Raw genomic sequence first — 17,207 nt, 5'->3', positions numbered from 1 at the left:
GTAGCATATCCCTAATCTCCTAAAGCAAAGCTGCCATTACTTCCGGTATAATCAGAGGCACAGCAGGCGCAGACAGGAGGTGAGAGCTAGGTACACATTACTAAGAAGCCTGATGAGTCCAACATCCTAATTGTCTTTAACAAGTACTGCCCGAGGAAATTTAAAATAAAAAGCACATCTCAATGTGCATGGCATACATCTGCTACACCCATGTGGTGTCTGATTGGACAGATCAACAACAACCCTGCCTGCATTTTCTCCCAAGCTTCCTTTACATTCTGGCTAGACCAGTCTGAGCTCAGAACCCAGGACAAGCTCTGTCTTCAGAGTCTTCAGTCAGCCACCTTCAGAACTACTTGCATCCTCAACTTCCCAGGTTTTCCTCTTTCCCAAAAGCCTCAAGTTGGTAACTAAGAGAAAAAATTTTATTAAGCATGCCACATATTAGTACTTTTATCCCCACCATGGTCTTTTGAGACTAATCCATCAGCTAATGTAGAGCAGATATGTCTTATTTTATAAATAATTTTTATTAGAATCCATGCTTTGGGGGTGGAAGATTTTAGTAAGAAAGTCAATAATAAACACAAACAAACTGCCACTGCTCCACTATCTCCCAAAATACTCAAAGCAATCTAAATGCAGTTTTCAGTCAGTTTCTCCATCTCATGAACATTGCTCTCAAAGGTCTGGGAAGATAAGATGATTATAGCAAATCTGCTAACCACATCTGAAAAAATCTCAAAACAGACTCAAAACGTACATACTATTAACAACTTATCCAAACCTTTTTCTTCTATCTAGAGAGTAACACCCATCCATATCCAGACAGCGGGAGAAAAGCATCGTTTTAGAACTCAAGAAGCCTGAATTCTAGTCCTGACTTCACTAGCTAGAACTGTGAACCTCTGTAAAATCTGTTTACCTCTCTAGATTTCCTCAACTGCAAAACGAAACAATTGAGATAACCTCTAAAGCAGTGCTTCTCAAATTTTAACATGCAAATGAATTGCCGGAAGATCTTGTGGAAACACAGGTTCTCAGTCAACAGGTTTACAGTAAGGGCTTGACAGCCTGCAGCCCTAACAAGCACTCAGAAAGATCTGGCAACTGTTGGTCCAGGGACTATACTCCAAGCACAAGATGCTCAGCTCCAGTTCTTAACCCTGGCTGCACACTGGATCACCTGTGGAGTTTTAAAAAATTTCAATGCCTGTGGCCACCCCAAAGGTCCAATTTAATGCTCTTTAATGGCTGTGACTGGGCATAGGGAATTTTTAAAGCTCCCCCTAAAAGATTACCATGTACAGCAAAGTCTGAGAACCTCTGTTCCATTCCATAAAAGTCAAAAGTGATGCCTTTTATTTTTCAGTCACATCATATTTTGTGCAATGAAATTCCTAGTATCTATTATCTCATGACAGTGCAGGGAGATAAGTGGGGCAAACACTATTAACCCTGATGTACAAATGAGATACCCAAGCACCCAAGAATCGGGTGACCACCTCATGGGCTACAGCTAATGGCAGACCTTCTGCTACTAGAACACAGTGTTGCTGATACCCAACCTGTGCTCTCTCTGGACAGCTTTGTCCTGGCTGGTACAAACCAATGATGACAAGCACAAGGTAAAAGATGGCAGATTACTGCCCTAAATTCCACTAAGAATGATATGAATGGCAGTGTAACAGAGATGTATGCAACTAGGAAAGAAAACAATTAAATGTACAACTGGTGGAAGAGCTACTTGGCTGCTTTGGATGCAAAATAAGGTTGCTAAGGTTATGTCATCAGAACCAGCTATTAGATGCCAAGGGAGAACAGCAAGCTAGATTAACTCAGTACTAAGAATACAATAAAATGTACTGGGGAAGTGCCATAACTCACCCTGGGCAAGAGATTACAGATAATCTGCCATTTGATAAAAACACAATTCATTGGAACTCGATGAAACAGCCATCCCACTTCCACACATTGGCAAAACCTACACAGAAACAAAACAAATTTACAACTTATGGCATTGGAACTAAGATAAATGAGTAAATAAATAAATAAACAGCCAAGTTAAGTAGGTGGCGGAAAGGAAGTGTTATCTTGTAATGCTTACTACAGACCAGTCATGTGTATGAATTATCTGGCTTCACTTCTACTTGTAAGCTAACTATGTTTCATTATTCCCATTTTACAAGGCAGAAAGGGGAGTCACAGAGTTTCTTTTATACCAAATTACACTTCAATATCAGAGCTGGATTTAAACGTAGGTCCATCTGATTCCAAAACCCTCATGTCCCTTCTGCTTTGATTCCTATAATCAAATTAAACATTTTCAGGTAAACTATCATTCTTCCCAAAATTCTCATCTTGTCAGTGTAGCAGGACAAAATCTTCTTTGCTTCTGTTGCTTCAAAGGAGAATGAAAATATTACTTACAGATAGATAACTTGGCCAAAACAAAACAGAAACAAAAACAAAGGTCCATTGACCTTTTCGCCTTTTGGTTTTTTTGCAAAAATGAAGCCCAAATGCCTTTCAGTGGAGGCAGCAAAATGGCAGCCTGAAGGTCAGATCTGGCCTGTAGACATGTTTAATTGAAATATACAATACTGACCATTACAGTGTTTTTAAAATTTTGAAAGTTAACAAAGAGCCACAGTGTTTTAATAAGTTATCACACAGAAATGTGGATTTCTGACATCTCTCAAAAAAGCTGGAAGAACTTCTAGGAATTTACCCTAAGAATGTAGCATCCCAGTTTGAAAAAGACAGATGCACCCCTATGTTTATCGCAGCACTATTCACAATAGCCAAGAAATGGAAGCAAAACCTAAGTGTCCATCAGTAGATGAATGGATAAAGAAGATGTGGTACATATACACAATGGAATATTATTCAGCCATAAGAAGAAAACAAATCCTACCATTTGCAACAACATGGATGGAGCTAGAGGGTATTATGCTCAGTGAAATAAGCCAGGCAGAGAAAGACAAGTACCAAATGATTTCACTCATATGTGGAGTATAAGAACAAAGAAAAACTGAAGGAACAAAACAGCAGCAGAATCACAGAACCCAAGAATGGACTAACAGTTACCAAAGGGAAAGGGACTGGGGATGATGGGTGGGAAGGGAGGGATAAGGGCAGTGAAAAAGAAACGGGACATTACAATTAGCATGTATAGTGCATGGGGGGCACAGGGACGGCTGTACAGCACAGAGAAGACAGGTGGTAATTATACAGCATCTTACTACACTGATGGACAGTGACTGTAGTAGGGGGGGGAGTTTGGTGAGAGGGGGAGCCTGGTAAACATAGTGTTCTTCATGTAATTGTAGATTAATGATAGCAAAAATAAAATAAGTTAAAGAAATTTTAAAAAGCTGGAAGAGCTGGGAATACCAGTACTATGCTCTTTTGTAGCATGATCAGGTGAATCACTGGGCCCTCTGCAAATGAAATACATGCTTTTCAATCCCCAGTTCCATTTTTACCTATTTCCTATAGGAGTCAGATGACAACGGTCATCACAATGAATATGAATACTTCTTAGGCCTTTTTCTATCAAAGGTTGAATAATAAAAGATATACCAAGAGGCCCACCCATTATTTCAAGAAAAACTGAGGACAGCATACTTTGTCTTATGTGTAGGCCATACCACCCATTTATATTTCACAGATTCCAAAGACATCTGGTTTTGTACATCCTGCTCTCTGGGAATAGGTGGGTTGAGAAAATCAGATGCTAACTCTTCTACCTAGTACTATAAAAGGCTTTCTTAAATGAAGCACTGTTACACTGAGAATGAAATTACGGATTTACTGGGTCATGAACTGAAGCCTGGCAGTACACAATCTTTTATTATTCTTTTATCTTCTCAGCTCAAGAGAAAGTTGGGTATTAGAATTCTGAACACAGGCCTAGTCAATGGACTCACTCCTGTTGTGAAGGTGAACATGGCCACTGGGGTGGGGCAAAGAAAAAGAAAAAGCAGGAGAGAGCACCCTGTGGAGGATTATAGGAGTTACAACATACAGGGTCCAGTTTAAATTTTTTTCTGCATTGTTATTTCCTAAATTATCTGCAGTCCTTCAGCAGAGTTTGTGAAATGTTGGAGTCATTATAACTGCGTTTCAGAAAGTAAGATGAAGAGTTTGGGTTCACATGTGGAACAGAGTAAGGGGGATGGCAGCAGCCCGAAGAAGCTTGCTGCAGGACCCCCAAATGTGACTTGAGAAAGCTCTCAGAAGAGAGGCAGCAAGCACCTCCCAGACTGGAGTCTGGAGAATATGTACATGCTCCATAGGAATTCCCAGATTCATGGGGGATGAGAACCTGAAGACAAACCTTCCTGTGGTTAGGCTGGGCATCACAGTAGGGAGATGTAACTAGTATTTCCATACAAAAGGGAAATGTGGCTCTGATGCCTGGAGAGCTTGGAACACTGGCTTACTAATGAAGACAGCATTCAGTGAGACCTACTCTGTTCCACAGCTCTTACTGCTACAGAATTCCTCTGTCCCTATTTATGTTAAAAAAAAGTTAATAATGAAAAAATGTTAAATGACAAATAATGTTAGATGTGTGACATGTAGCTATGTTTTCTTGACAGTTTTAAGGTTTTTCCAGGCATATAATTAAAACACCCAGAAATTGAAAGGGAAATCAGTGTTTATGGAATAAAGGTGTGCCTAGAGTTCTGAGTAAACATTTGAACCTGCACAGATTGCTCAATTCATGTATCTTTTACCCCTATATATCCAGCACACAGATGCTTCACACATAATAGGAGCTAGCTAATTGTTCATTTAAAATGAAAAGGTTTAAAAAATTATCATGAGGGAGATATCTGAGAGTTAAGTTAGCTGTTCACAAACCATAGTTTGTGAAGAATTTTGATGTTCTAGAAAGACATGTCATGGGATTTCTGAGATGACCCCAACAATTCATAACTACCACTAAATCAGATGTGGTGCTGGGAGGTAAGCAAAGGTCTTCACGGCTAAGAATCAGCATTCATGCTAGGCATTCCTTGTCTCATAAGATCCTCCATAACTCTGTACATGAATATAATTCCATTTAAAATTGTTACATCATAAAGACCTTTGTGGTCTTTCTGTATTGTTGAAAATACAAATGTTGTATTCGCAATGCCCATAGCAAACCACAGAGAAAAGATACACAAGGCAGAAAAGAGCTATTCATAACCCATTACTGAAGAAATCAAAAGATCTGTTCCTCATACTTGTTTGCTCTTTTGGAGCATTCACACTGGCCAAAGCAATAATTATTGATAAATGAGCTTCAAAGTCATCCTTTGGCACAACAGATCAACAATAACATCTGTGCAAATGTAATATCACAACATAAACACTCCAAGCCACAGAGAAGAAAATAATGCTGTTTGGTTTGGTTTCATTTAGGGGAGCTTATTATGTATTTTTGAACAAGCCGTTCTCTCTATAAAACTCAGCTAGCAAATCTGCCTTGCCTGTTATCATTGTGAGGGTAATGTAGCAAACAGATGGAGGGTTTCAAACCATTTGTTGAACTAAATTTAACAGGTTTGGCTGTGAGTGTTAACTTATTTTTATATTCTATTTGTGCTGTGTTTGTAATAGATGCACACACATGAATAAAAACAGAAAATCTGTACACACAGTACAGCTGGTTTGATACTGTTCTCATTACAGCATCACATACTTCTAATTAGAAAGCTTTATATTTGGCCACCAAGAAAGTGTGGCTGCAGAACTGCCTGGGTGGCAGTCACACGGCAAAACCACCATCAGCACTGCAGGAACATCTGATTCCTGCCTCCACCTATGGCGCCATGTGTGAAAGGGACTAGAACCAGATTCATTAAACTAATAATGACCTACTAAATAAAAGAACAATTGAACAGTACACCACAGAACTTAATAGGTAGAGTTCACTTGGCCCAGAGGCCCAAGTAGGAATGTATCTATGACAGATAAAATGTGGAGCACTATGTCAAAAATATGAGTAGGGAAAATTGATGCCATTAATTGTTAAATGATAGCAAGAATCCTCAAACTTCAACTCAATTCTACAATGTGAACTCTACCATTAAGAAGGTTCTCATTTTATCAACACAAGGAACCAACTGGAACATAATTGAGGAACCATTTAAGCAATATCCTCCTAAAATTGGTTATTAACTCCAATTGCCCTGTGATCATATTTCTTACTCATCAAAATAGCAGGATGGGAACTATAAAAGTAATATATATGATAGAAATGAAGAGTGCTGGTCATCAGGGATCTCTCCTCTATGATGAAAAGCAAGTGTGGATCCATATGCAGACATATATAAACACATTCACATGCACACCAAAAAAAGATCCAAGAAAGGAAGAAATGGCACAGTGCAGCTTGCTCCACATTCAGAATCTTAAGACTCTTCAAGGATACAAGAATATACTGTGTAGACGTCTGGCTAAAGAAAAGTCCTATTCAAATTTCTTTGAATTAAATAGTCCTTTATTTAAATGGGCTTTACCCTCTAGTAAATACAATGTATTTGATTTGCCCCTCTGCTGTTTGAAGGAACATCTATCATTAGAAAACAAGAACTAAAAAAATATAAAATAGTTGTAAAGTTATATAGAGAAAATCTAAACAAAAACATCATTGGGGGTTAATAAGGTGATTGAGCTTGATGATTCCAGTAAAAAATCTTGGTCTGAGCCCTCCTTGCCCTCAACTCAAGTCCCTGCTCTCTTTGTGGAAGCTTCCCAGTCCCGCCTCCTGCTGTGCTTGACAGACAAAAGGTGGGGTAGAAGAGGCACTGATTTTAATAGTACTTTGCCTTTCCCCAGGGGCCAGACTTAGCAAGATTTTTATTTAAAAGAGATATGACAACATCTCATTCATCTGGCAGGTTATCTTAAGCTATTTCTGCTTGAATAGTAACAGTATCTAAACAAAGTTAAAGTAAGATATGGATCAGATATGAACCACCTAAAGACTATGTTCTCTAATGTTGATCAGAACTTGGGTTCTTAACAGTTTCTGAAGCAAATCCAAGTATCTGTTACAAAGTGAAGAAAGTGAGTTTAAAAAATAACCACAGATGTGGTTATGACATATGGACAGGAGATAGAAAACAACATATACTCTGAAAATTAAACAAAATTAAAACTTACTCAGCAAGGTCATCACCACAGCTTTAGCAAAAAACCTAGTGCGTTCCATTGAGCTTCTATCTCTGTACTGTCAGAATTTACCCTTCAGTCAATCAATACTCAGTATCTTCTCTTTAAGGAATGGAAAACTCTAAAAACATTATTTTTAAGGTGTTTTAAGCGGGCAATGTTTGTTTCATTTTAGTTATGATAAATAGTACTTCTGTTGACTTAGTGTCTATTTAGAGGCCAAGTTTTTATTGAAATCATCAAGTTCAATCACCTAATTAACTTTCAGTTATGTTTTTGCTTAGATTTTCTCTATGTAACATTACAAGTATTATATATTTTTTAAATTATCTTCTAAAAAATTGCCTCCAAGCAATCACTGTTCTTCCAATTAGTGTTAGGACCAAAAATAAAAGACCATCACTGCCCAAGTCCTCCATTTTTCCTTATATCTTCTGGATCCCACAGTTCTCCCCATTTCTTACCAAGAATACTTATGAGGGATTTTCTTTTCTATAATTTTCTGAATTTCTTTAATTGCTCAATTTCCTAAAAAATTATTTATTTCCTTTAGTCTCTCATTCTGCCGTCAGTTCTTAAAGAAAGGCTTTAGGTGGATTTTTCCAACTTTGTGTCTAGCTCTGTATTAGGCACGGGGGGAAGATAACAGAGGTAGAATCCATCATTCCTGTCTTTAAGAAGCCTATTACTGGGGAGCTAAAATGTTTGGAAACCTTTGAAAATTTATTTCTAGCTGAAGACTCATGTGTAGTATAGACTGAGCATGTTACAGAAATTTCTAGAAGGAAAACACAAACTTCCACCCAACCTCTCTCTCAAGACGCATATTTCCAAGTGCTACCTAGATAAACCACAGGTCAGTCAAAATTAGCATGTTTAAAATCAATATCATCATTCTACCGCCTCCTACTGTTGCTCCAGTTTCTGATATCTGGTTAGTAATCATCCTAATTTTAATTCACCAATTCAGTTTTCTGTAAGTTTCCTTAAGACTGCCACTCTCATTCTCCACACCCAGTCTCCACAATGGTTGATTCCAGTTTCTAAACACATCTCAATTCTGTCCCCATTGCATCCCTTTTGTTCCACAAAGACTATATTGGTGAAGGAAAAACCACCTCACCTCACTTGGACCACAATTTCCATTCCCTACCTATTCCCCTTCCTGCGCATTCACTACAAGAGAAACCTTTCTAAAATAAATACATCTCAATAGAAAACAGCCCACTGATGATTCCTATGACTTAAGGGAGAAAGTGTAAATCTATTTCAGCCCTGAGGACCTGTCATAGTGTGGCCACAAGCCTTCCTTTCCAGCCGTGCCCCTTTCCAGCCTCCCTTCATGTGTACCCTCCATTCCAGTCTCACAGAACTTCAGATCATTCCCTGTACACCTCATGCTTTTTCACAACTCCAAGCCCCCACTCACTCTGTTCCTTTTGTTAATAATGCCCTTCCCTCACTTATCTTGAATTTCTGTGTCTCCTCCAGTACTCAGTTCCAGTGAGAAACTTTTCATAAATCATCTAGGTAGAATTTCTCTCCCCCATCTTGTCTTCCAAAGCATTGTGTTCATGTCTTTATTATAGCATTTTCCTCATACATTTAAATAATTTACTTATACACCTATCTCCTGAACTCCTCAAATGTAGAATTTCTGAGCATTCATCTTTAGGTCGCCAGTCATCTTCCATTGTGCCTGGCCGAGTAGCTAGCCAACAAATCACAAATGAATAAATGAATGCATTACAAATAGCACTCACAGGATGTGGAACTTTAAGCTTTGCCTTAGGAAATGAAATACCTGTCCTGTTGAAGAGTCCACAAATACTGGGACCTCATCACAAATACTCAGAACCTCCTTACAAGAGATGGTTCAGAACAAGTTTTTTTCTGTGTACCAGCCCAAAATATCAGTGCTTTGGTGGGTTGATTATAAATGTCTTCTCTAAATGCAGTCCGCATAACAGCCAGTCTTCAGAACTGTAAAGATCTAATGGATAAGAAAAGAAATGAATTCTTCACAGATCGTTGAGTCGGTGAACAAGCAGAAATTATCCTTCAAATATCCCATCTATCCCCATCAATAGCATAAAAAGCTACTGGAAAAACACAACTCCCATCACAAAGCAAACTAATGTAACATTTCAGAGGGCCAAGGAGCTTGGAAGGACAAGAAGGAAGACAGGTAAGTGCACGGCGTAATTCTCATTTTCCTGTGAATTCAGAGAACATGCTTTTATTTATTAATTCCTTTCTGGGCAATTGAGCACCATCTCTATTTCACTTATGCTCTTTCAGACACACAATTTGGCCAAAAGAGGTGGGAGAGACAATATTTCATAATTAGACAAAGCAATGAATATTATGGGCTGGCTACAGGCATTTTTTGTAATGATATATAACTGGAGTCATTAATCTTATGCAAGGCAACAAATGTTTGAATTTAGTGTTAGTTCTCTGAGAAATTTAGGTGTTGGCCATTGAGCTTCTACCTCTAAAACAAGTTTTGGGACTTGGGTGGGATTTGTGCCTCCTTTTATTTAGATCAGTGATTCTCAGATATGATCTGAGGACCTCTGGGAGTCCCTGAGACTACAGAGAGTCTGTTAAGTCCAAATACTTTGATTTTAATAAGCAGATGCACATACACTGGAGTCTTCCAGGGAAATATTGCAACAGATTGAATGAAGAAGTAGATGAAAATCCAGCTGTCTTTGAGTCAAACATTAGAGATTTGCAAAAATTAGAGATTATTCCACTTTCTCACTAAAAATTTTGGTTTTGGTAAGATAATTTTCATTAAAAAATATGTTATTTATGATAGTCTGTAGTTTAGTTTGCTTTTCTTTAATGAATTAATGAGCTAATTTTCTTAACTTTATCAGCTTTAATTTCTAATAGGGTCAATACTGATATATATAACCCACATAAACACAAGCTTTTGGGGGGTCCTAAATAATTTTTAAGAGTGTGAAAGCATCTTGAGATAAAAAAAAATGAGAACTACTGATTTAAGTAAAACTTTGGGCTAAACAGAGGTAAAATTGACAATTCTGGTATCCAAGCCAAATTATTCATTTTACTCTTGAAATCCCTACTTCCAACAGAGCTTCCTAAAAGACCTGGTCTCAGTATCTGACTCTTCCATTAACTTGCTGGGTAACTTCTATGATATTGATTAGTTGTTTAAATGGCAAGTTTTTCCATCTGCAAAATGAAGATGATAATAATAATAGCTAATACATGCTGAATATTACTAAGTAACAGGCATTGGTCAGTATTTCATATGTATTAGTAACATAATGCCTATAGCAACCCTCTGGGGAAGGTACTTATTATCCCCACTTTACAGAGAAGAAAATGGAAGCATAGAAAGACAAAGTAAATTTGTCCAAGGTCACATACCTAAAAAGCATTACAACTGGGATTCGTACTCCTACAATATGGGTTCATTATATATGACTCTTAGAGCTATATTTATACCCAAACACTGTAAGCCACATACACTGGATGCTGGTCTTTAGGTGTTCATCTTAGGCTTTGTAAAACCAGCCTCCTCAGCCTCTTTGTCCTTTAGCTTTGACTTAAGTCCCTTCTTATAAGTTCTTTCTTTAATGCTATTTTCTACCTATAAGCCATTGGATATTTGCAAATAAGCTCATCACATTACTACACATGTTTCTTAAGGTTCCCAACTTGTAAATTTCCAAATGAACCAAATAAAACACATCTATGGGCTGGATGTGACCCACTGGCTGTGTGTATATGTGAATATAATGAAACCCACTTAATTACACTTCATGAAATACTAAAGTACTACATCTCTACGATATTAGACCAAAAATGTGGAAAAAATATGCAATTATAAAGGGAAAAAATATGCAATTATAAAAAAGCAACTACAACTACAACTTCATAGACTGGAACTACTTGGACAGACAGGAACTCTCCTGAGAATGTATTACTTCAAATACTGACTGAGAAAATACATGAATAAGTTGAACTCTAAGTGCCTGGAAAAGTGTAAGGAGAAAATGGCACAACGAAGGAAAAGCTGACTATGTTAATCCCCAGCTCAGCACTCCGGTGACTTCCAAATAGAGTTAGAATAAAATCCAAACTCCAAATTGCAGTCTTCAAGACCCTACACAGTCTTCCCTCATAGCACTCTTACTCCTATTCTGTACCCGCTGGCCAGGCAGACTTTCTTTCTGTTTCTTCAACATTCCACAATCTACTTCAGGGTCTTTGGACTACGCTTCCCTCTGTCTTGGAAATCTCTTCTTCTAAACTTTCAGTTTAAAGTCACTTCCCTTACTACTCTGTTTAACTAGACCTGTCAGTCCATTCCCCACATTATAATATCCATTTCATTATATTTTAGGACTTACATATGCTAGCTTTAAAGTGCCCTGTTTATTTACTGGTTTACTTGTTCATTCCTTCTCCTCCCAATATACAAACAGCAGAAAACATGTCGTCTATCTCCAACAATGCCCAATATCTAGAAAAGCATTTAAGGAATGTTTTTGAATGTTAAATACATAAAGAACTCTGAGTGAATGAATTCTGAATGAATATGTCCTGGTTGTACATAATCATTGAGACACAGATTCAAATAGGTATGGAGCCTTGCAGAAAAATAGTCTTTATACCTCTGGGGATTATTTCTTTCTCCTTATTGCTCAAAGGCAGGTAGGTTACTGCAGCCAAGTTTCCCTGGAATGTTTGAGTGATTAGCTAAAGAGCTGAGATATTGAGAGACAAAGTCTAATAGATACTCTGACTGAATCAGCTAAGAGCCTGTATTATTGATCGTGCATGCATTCAGCCTCTTGCTGTTTGCACATCAGCACTTGCATCAAGGAATCAGCTCCAGGTGGATATATCTAAAACCTTCTGAATAGCAATCATTTATTCCAGCAATTAAAAATAAATATGGTCACAAGGTTGTTGCATAAAGAGGATATTTATTTAGTATGGTACTTAAGGAGGTTTGGATTCTTGAGATGACTCTTAGATATAACACAACAGATAATATTCTGCCATATATTATTGGGATTTAGTGTTTCTTTTTGCATGTCAGTGCATAGTAGATAATCTGAGCAAAAATGTGTTAGCTAAAGAAACAATGAACTAATAGCAGCTTTTGATCTGGGAAATTTGCCAATCTTGATAGAATCCAATGTGCAGAGTATATTAAAGAAAGTTCTTATCTTTCTGTACTTAACTTCATTATTAAGAACCTTCTCACACAACCTAAAGAGAGATCTAAACAAAGAAGTAAGATATTAAAATGCCTTCTCCACTCTAAAACCCACAAAAAGACCTCCTACCCTGAATATTAACTTACTGTCCAAGGCATTTGATGAAGCATGATATCCTTTGAAAGTGTTTCTGAGATAACTCTACAGGGATGAGTTCAAGAGCTTCCTCTTTTTCTACAGTGGACTTCTTGGAAAAACAACCTTCAAGAAAACATTGTGTGACCTTGGATTTGCCCATATAAGTGGAGATCCACTATCACGAGTCTATATAACCTGTGTCAGGGAAGGTCATCTGTTACTCCATAAAGACCAAAACCAGAAAACTTTATATTATCTCCATCCTTGTGCTCATGACCAACTCCCTCTCTTCTTTAAACTGCTGAGATCCAGCACATTCCAAGTCTTCACTAAGTCTCCAGAGCTCATTTTTGGCTTTCAGATCCGCTCTTTAACCTTGTAACAATTTTTAGAAGTGGGAGGTGGCAAACAAGTATCAATAATGAACCAGGAAATGATCACTCTTTTAGACAGGAAATCCTCTGCATCTGTATTTGGATTTTATCTAATTTCTATTTCAGTGTGGTGCCCTGAAGTTTACACAGCACAGTTAACATTCATTAATTGATTTTATCCTACTTTGATAGTGACTAAACTGTTGTATTAATGGTTTTAGTCAGAATTCTCCAGAAGAATAGAACCAGTACAGTATGTGTGGGGTGTGTGGGTGTGTGTGTGTGTGTGTGTGTGTGTGTGTGTGTGTGTGTGTGTGTGTGTGTGTGAGAGAGAGAGAGAGAGAGAGAGAGAGAGAGAGAGAGAGAGAGAGAGAGAGATGAATTAAATTTAAGGAACTGGCTCACATGATTGTGGAGGCTGGCAAGTCCAAACTTTGCAGGGCAGACCAGCAGTTGGGAATCACAGAAGAGCTGATGCTAAAGACAATCTAGAGGCAGAATTCCTTCTTTGGTGTCCTCTAGCTTTTCTCTGAAGGCTTCCAAATGACTGGATGAAGCCCAACCACATTATAGAGAATAATCTGCTTTACTCAAAGTCTACTGACTTAAATGGTAGTCACATCTAAAAAATATCTTCACAGAAACATCTAGACTGCTGTTTGATCAAAAACTGGGTACCACAGCCTAATCAAGGTGACACATAAAATTAACCATCAAAATATTACTAATTAATGTATTAATATTATTCAATGCTAAAAAGAAACAAGCTAACCAGCTATTAAAAGACATGGAAGAATGTTAAATGCATGTTACTAATTATTATTATTTTTAATATTATTATTATTCCAACTTTACCAATAAGGAAACTTTTTAATACTTATTTAACCAAAATTACCAGCTACCACATCTTGGTACTCACAATAGAAACCAGGTCTTTTTCACTCTTCATCACATGCACATTCAGCTAGTCACAGTGCCTCTTACATTACTGCAGTAGATTTCAATTTTGTGGTAGTAAATTTTACATTCTCTCCAATGAGAGATTCAGAATTCAGACAATATTTAGTTCTCAATTCATGACCAAAACTTCACACTTGCCCAATATCAAGAGCATAGAACTGCTTTCAAAGAGATGAGTACTGACACATATAATGCGAGCCTTCAAGGGTAAACTAAGACATCAAGTTTGGAATGTCACTCTGAAGAGCACTTCAGAATTCACCAAAGCTACTTCACCTCTCAACATGAATTTTCAAATTCCAGGAGTATTTTTCAGCACATACAGCCAGACAGCACAGAAGACAATATTTTATATCAAAAATGAACCTTGAATTGAAAGACAATGTCAAGAGAATCAGAAGACAAGCCACAGACTGGGAGAAAATAACTGAAAAAGACACATCTGATATTAGGACTATTATCCAGAGTATACAGAGAACTCTTAAAACTCAACAAAAAGAAAACAAACAACCCAATTGAAAAAATGAACAAAAGACCTTAACAGTCATCTTACTGAGAAGACGTACAGATGGCAAACATACATTTGAAAAGATGGCCAACATCCTACGTCATTAGGGAAATGCAGATTAAAACAATGAGATACTAATAAAAATGCCTATTAGAACAGCCAAACCACAGAAAACTGACAACCAAATGCTGACAAGTCTGTGGAGCAAGAGGAACTCTCATTCACTGCTGGTGGGAATGTAAACTGTTACAGCCACTTTGGAGGGCACTCTGGCAGTTTCTTACAAATCTAAGCATAGTCTTACCATACCATCCAGCAACTGTACTCCTTGGTATTTACCAAAAGGATTTCAAAACTTTTGTTCACAATTTCACTATTAGGAATTTACCTAAAGAAAACAAAATCCTTGATTCAAAAAGATATATGCACCCCTATGTTTACTGCTGCATTATTTACAGTAGCCAAGATAAGGAAGCAACCAAAGTATCCCTCAATAGATGAATAAAAACATGGTACATATACACAATGGAATATTATTTAGCCATAAAAAAGGAAGAAATCTTGCCATTTGCAACAACATGGATGGACTAGAGGGTATTATGCTGAGTGAAATAAGCCAAGTAGAGAAAGACAAATGCCATGTTATTTCAACTATTTGTGGAACCTAATAGAAAACAAAATACAAAATAGCAGTAGATTCATAGACAATGAGAAGTAACTGGTAGTTACCATGGGAGAGGGGTTGGGGGTAGGTGGATGAAGAGAACAAAAGGGCATAAAAATTCTCAATCATAATATAAATTGGTCACAGGAATAGTTAGTTGTACAGCATGGAGAATACAGCCAATGTCTGTATAACATCTTCCTATGTTGACAGATAGTAACTGCACTATTAGGGGTAAGGATTTAATAGGTAACTGTTGAACCACTGGTTATATACTTGAAACCAATATAAGATTGCATATCAATTTTTTAAAAACTTAAATTGACACAAAATCCTACATGTTGATGTTTATAGTGGCTTTCTTCATAATTTCCCAAACTTGGAAGCAACTAAGGTACTTCAGTAGGTGAATGGGTTAATGTCCTACATCCAGACAATGGAATATTATTCAGTTCCAAAAAGAAACAAGCTATCAATACATGAAAAACCCTAAGTACATATTACTAAGCGAAGGAAACCAATCTGAAAAGGCTACATACTATATGACTTAAACTATATGACATTCTGGAAAAAGCAAAAATACAGACAGAGACAGTAAAAAGATCAGTGCTTTCCAGGAGTTAATGGAGAGAGATGAATAGGCAAAACACATATAGACATATATTCAGAAATGTTCTGTGCAATACTATTATGGTGGAGTCATGTCATTATACATTTGTCCAAACCAACAGAATGTACAACACCAAGACTGAACCCTAATGTGAAGTACTGATTTGGGATGATAATGATGTCAACGCAAGTTCATCAGTTGTAAAATGTACCACTGTGGCACAGGATGTTGATAGTAGGTAAGGTTCTGCATGTGCAGGGGCAGGAAGGATATGGAAACTGTTATGAACCTAAAACTGGTTTGAAAAAATAAATTGTACTTCTTATAAAAAGTGAAACTTGTGTTTTACAAATATAAAGTGTGAATAAAAGTAGAGATGATAAGAGACTACAAATTAGAGAAAGGTGGGTGTGTAAAGCAATACCTTTGAATGGTGAATTGTGATGAGTTGTACCAGAAAACTGTAAATTAGGATATCTGGGTTCTAATCCCAGCTCTGTCACTCACAAGATGTTTTGAGCTGGGAAATTCCCTCAATCTCAAGCCTCCCTCAATTGCCTAAACAGCTTATTAGTGGCCTGACCAGAACCACAGCTTTAGGTGCCTATTTATAACTGAATGTCTACATGGTATTTACACTCAGACACTGAAACAGTTTTCCAAATCTGGCACATTCAGAAGCCAAAACATAATGTCCCTCTTGGCCAAACTGGGCCCTCATCCAGCATTACCCACCTCAGTGAATGGCACCACAATCCACCTGCTTGCTCAGTCCTTGACACCTTTCTTTCTCTCCCACTTTGACACCGTTTAACCAATCATCAGGTCTTGTCAATTTTACCTTCTAAATAACTCTCAAATTCTTCCCCTTCTCTCCATTTCCAGTTTTACCATACCAGTCCAAACTACCATCATATCTCACTTGGACTATTCCTCTCTGTTCTACTCACATTACCATCCAATGCAGTCAATCTGAATAAGCTTTTTAAATGCAAATGTAACCATGTCATTCCTTCCATAACCAAATATCACTTCTTAAAAGGGGCCTCCAAGACCCTCCACTGGCCTTCCAGACCATGATTAAGTCTCATGGCATTGTCTTTCCCTTTCATAGTTCTTATATAACTTTATATTTATTTGTGTGATTATTTTATTAATGTCTGAATAGAATCCATATATACTCTTTGACCACCATAATACCCCCAGTACATAATAATTCAATGTATATTCTTAAATGAATATATATAAAAATAATAGAATGAGATATTTAAGGCTTCTAAAAGAATTATTAATCCTGCATCTTGATTACCCCCAAAAATGACCTAAGGTTGCTGAAAGTGAAAGTCCAAATGGTTTCTAAGGTCACTCCTTGATTAACTAATCTGTGTTTCTAAAAGGCTACTGTAAACAGTAAAGAAAATCCCTCACCATGCACCAGGAAAAGTGACACCGGAAAAATATACGGGACAACTCTAAAGAGGAGGCTAAGGGACACTTTGGCTAATGGTAAAGACACAGAACTAGATGTATTTACAGGAGAGAGAGGAGAAGAAGGTGAAGACATGCAAAC

At 37.4% G+C, this 17,207-nt stretch overlaps 1 long non-coding RNA gene across 3 annotated transcripts in view; it reads right to left on the bottom strand.

The window, feature by feature from the left end:
- Positions 1-1,883: 1,883 nt before the first annotated feature.
- Positions 1,884-17,207, bottom strand: part of LOC140845053 (uncharacterized) — a 79,998-nt gene continuing 64,674 nt past the window's right edge. For all 3 annotated transcript variants that reach the window (XR_012123682.1, XR_012123683.1, XR_012123684.1), the window contains one exon: positions 1,884-1,984. This is a non-coding gene — a long non-coding RNA (uncharacterized lncRNA). The remainder of the gene's footprint in view (positions 1,985-17,207) is intronic.

This window comes from Manis javanica, chromosome 2 (assembly GCF_040802235.1).
Source record: "Manis javanica isolate MJ-LG chromosome 2, MJ_LKY, whole genome shotgun sequence".
Classification (NCBI taxonomy): Eukaryota; Metazoa; Chordata; class Mammalia; order Pholidota; family Manidae; genus Manis; species Manis javanica.
Note: the sequence above shows the minus strand (reverse complement) of the source record. Positions and strands in the feature narration are given on the sequence as shown.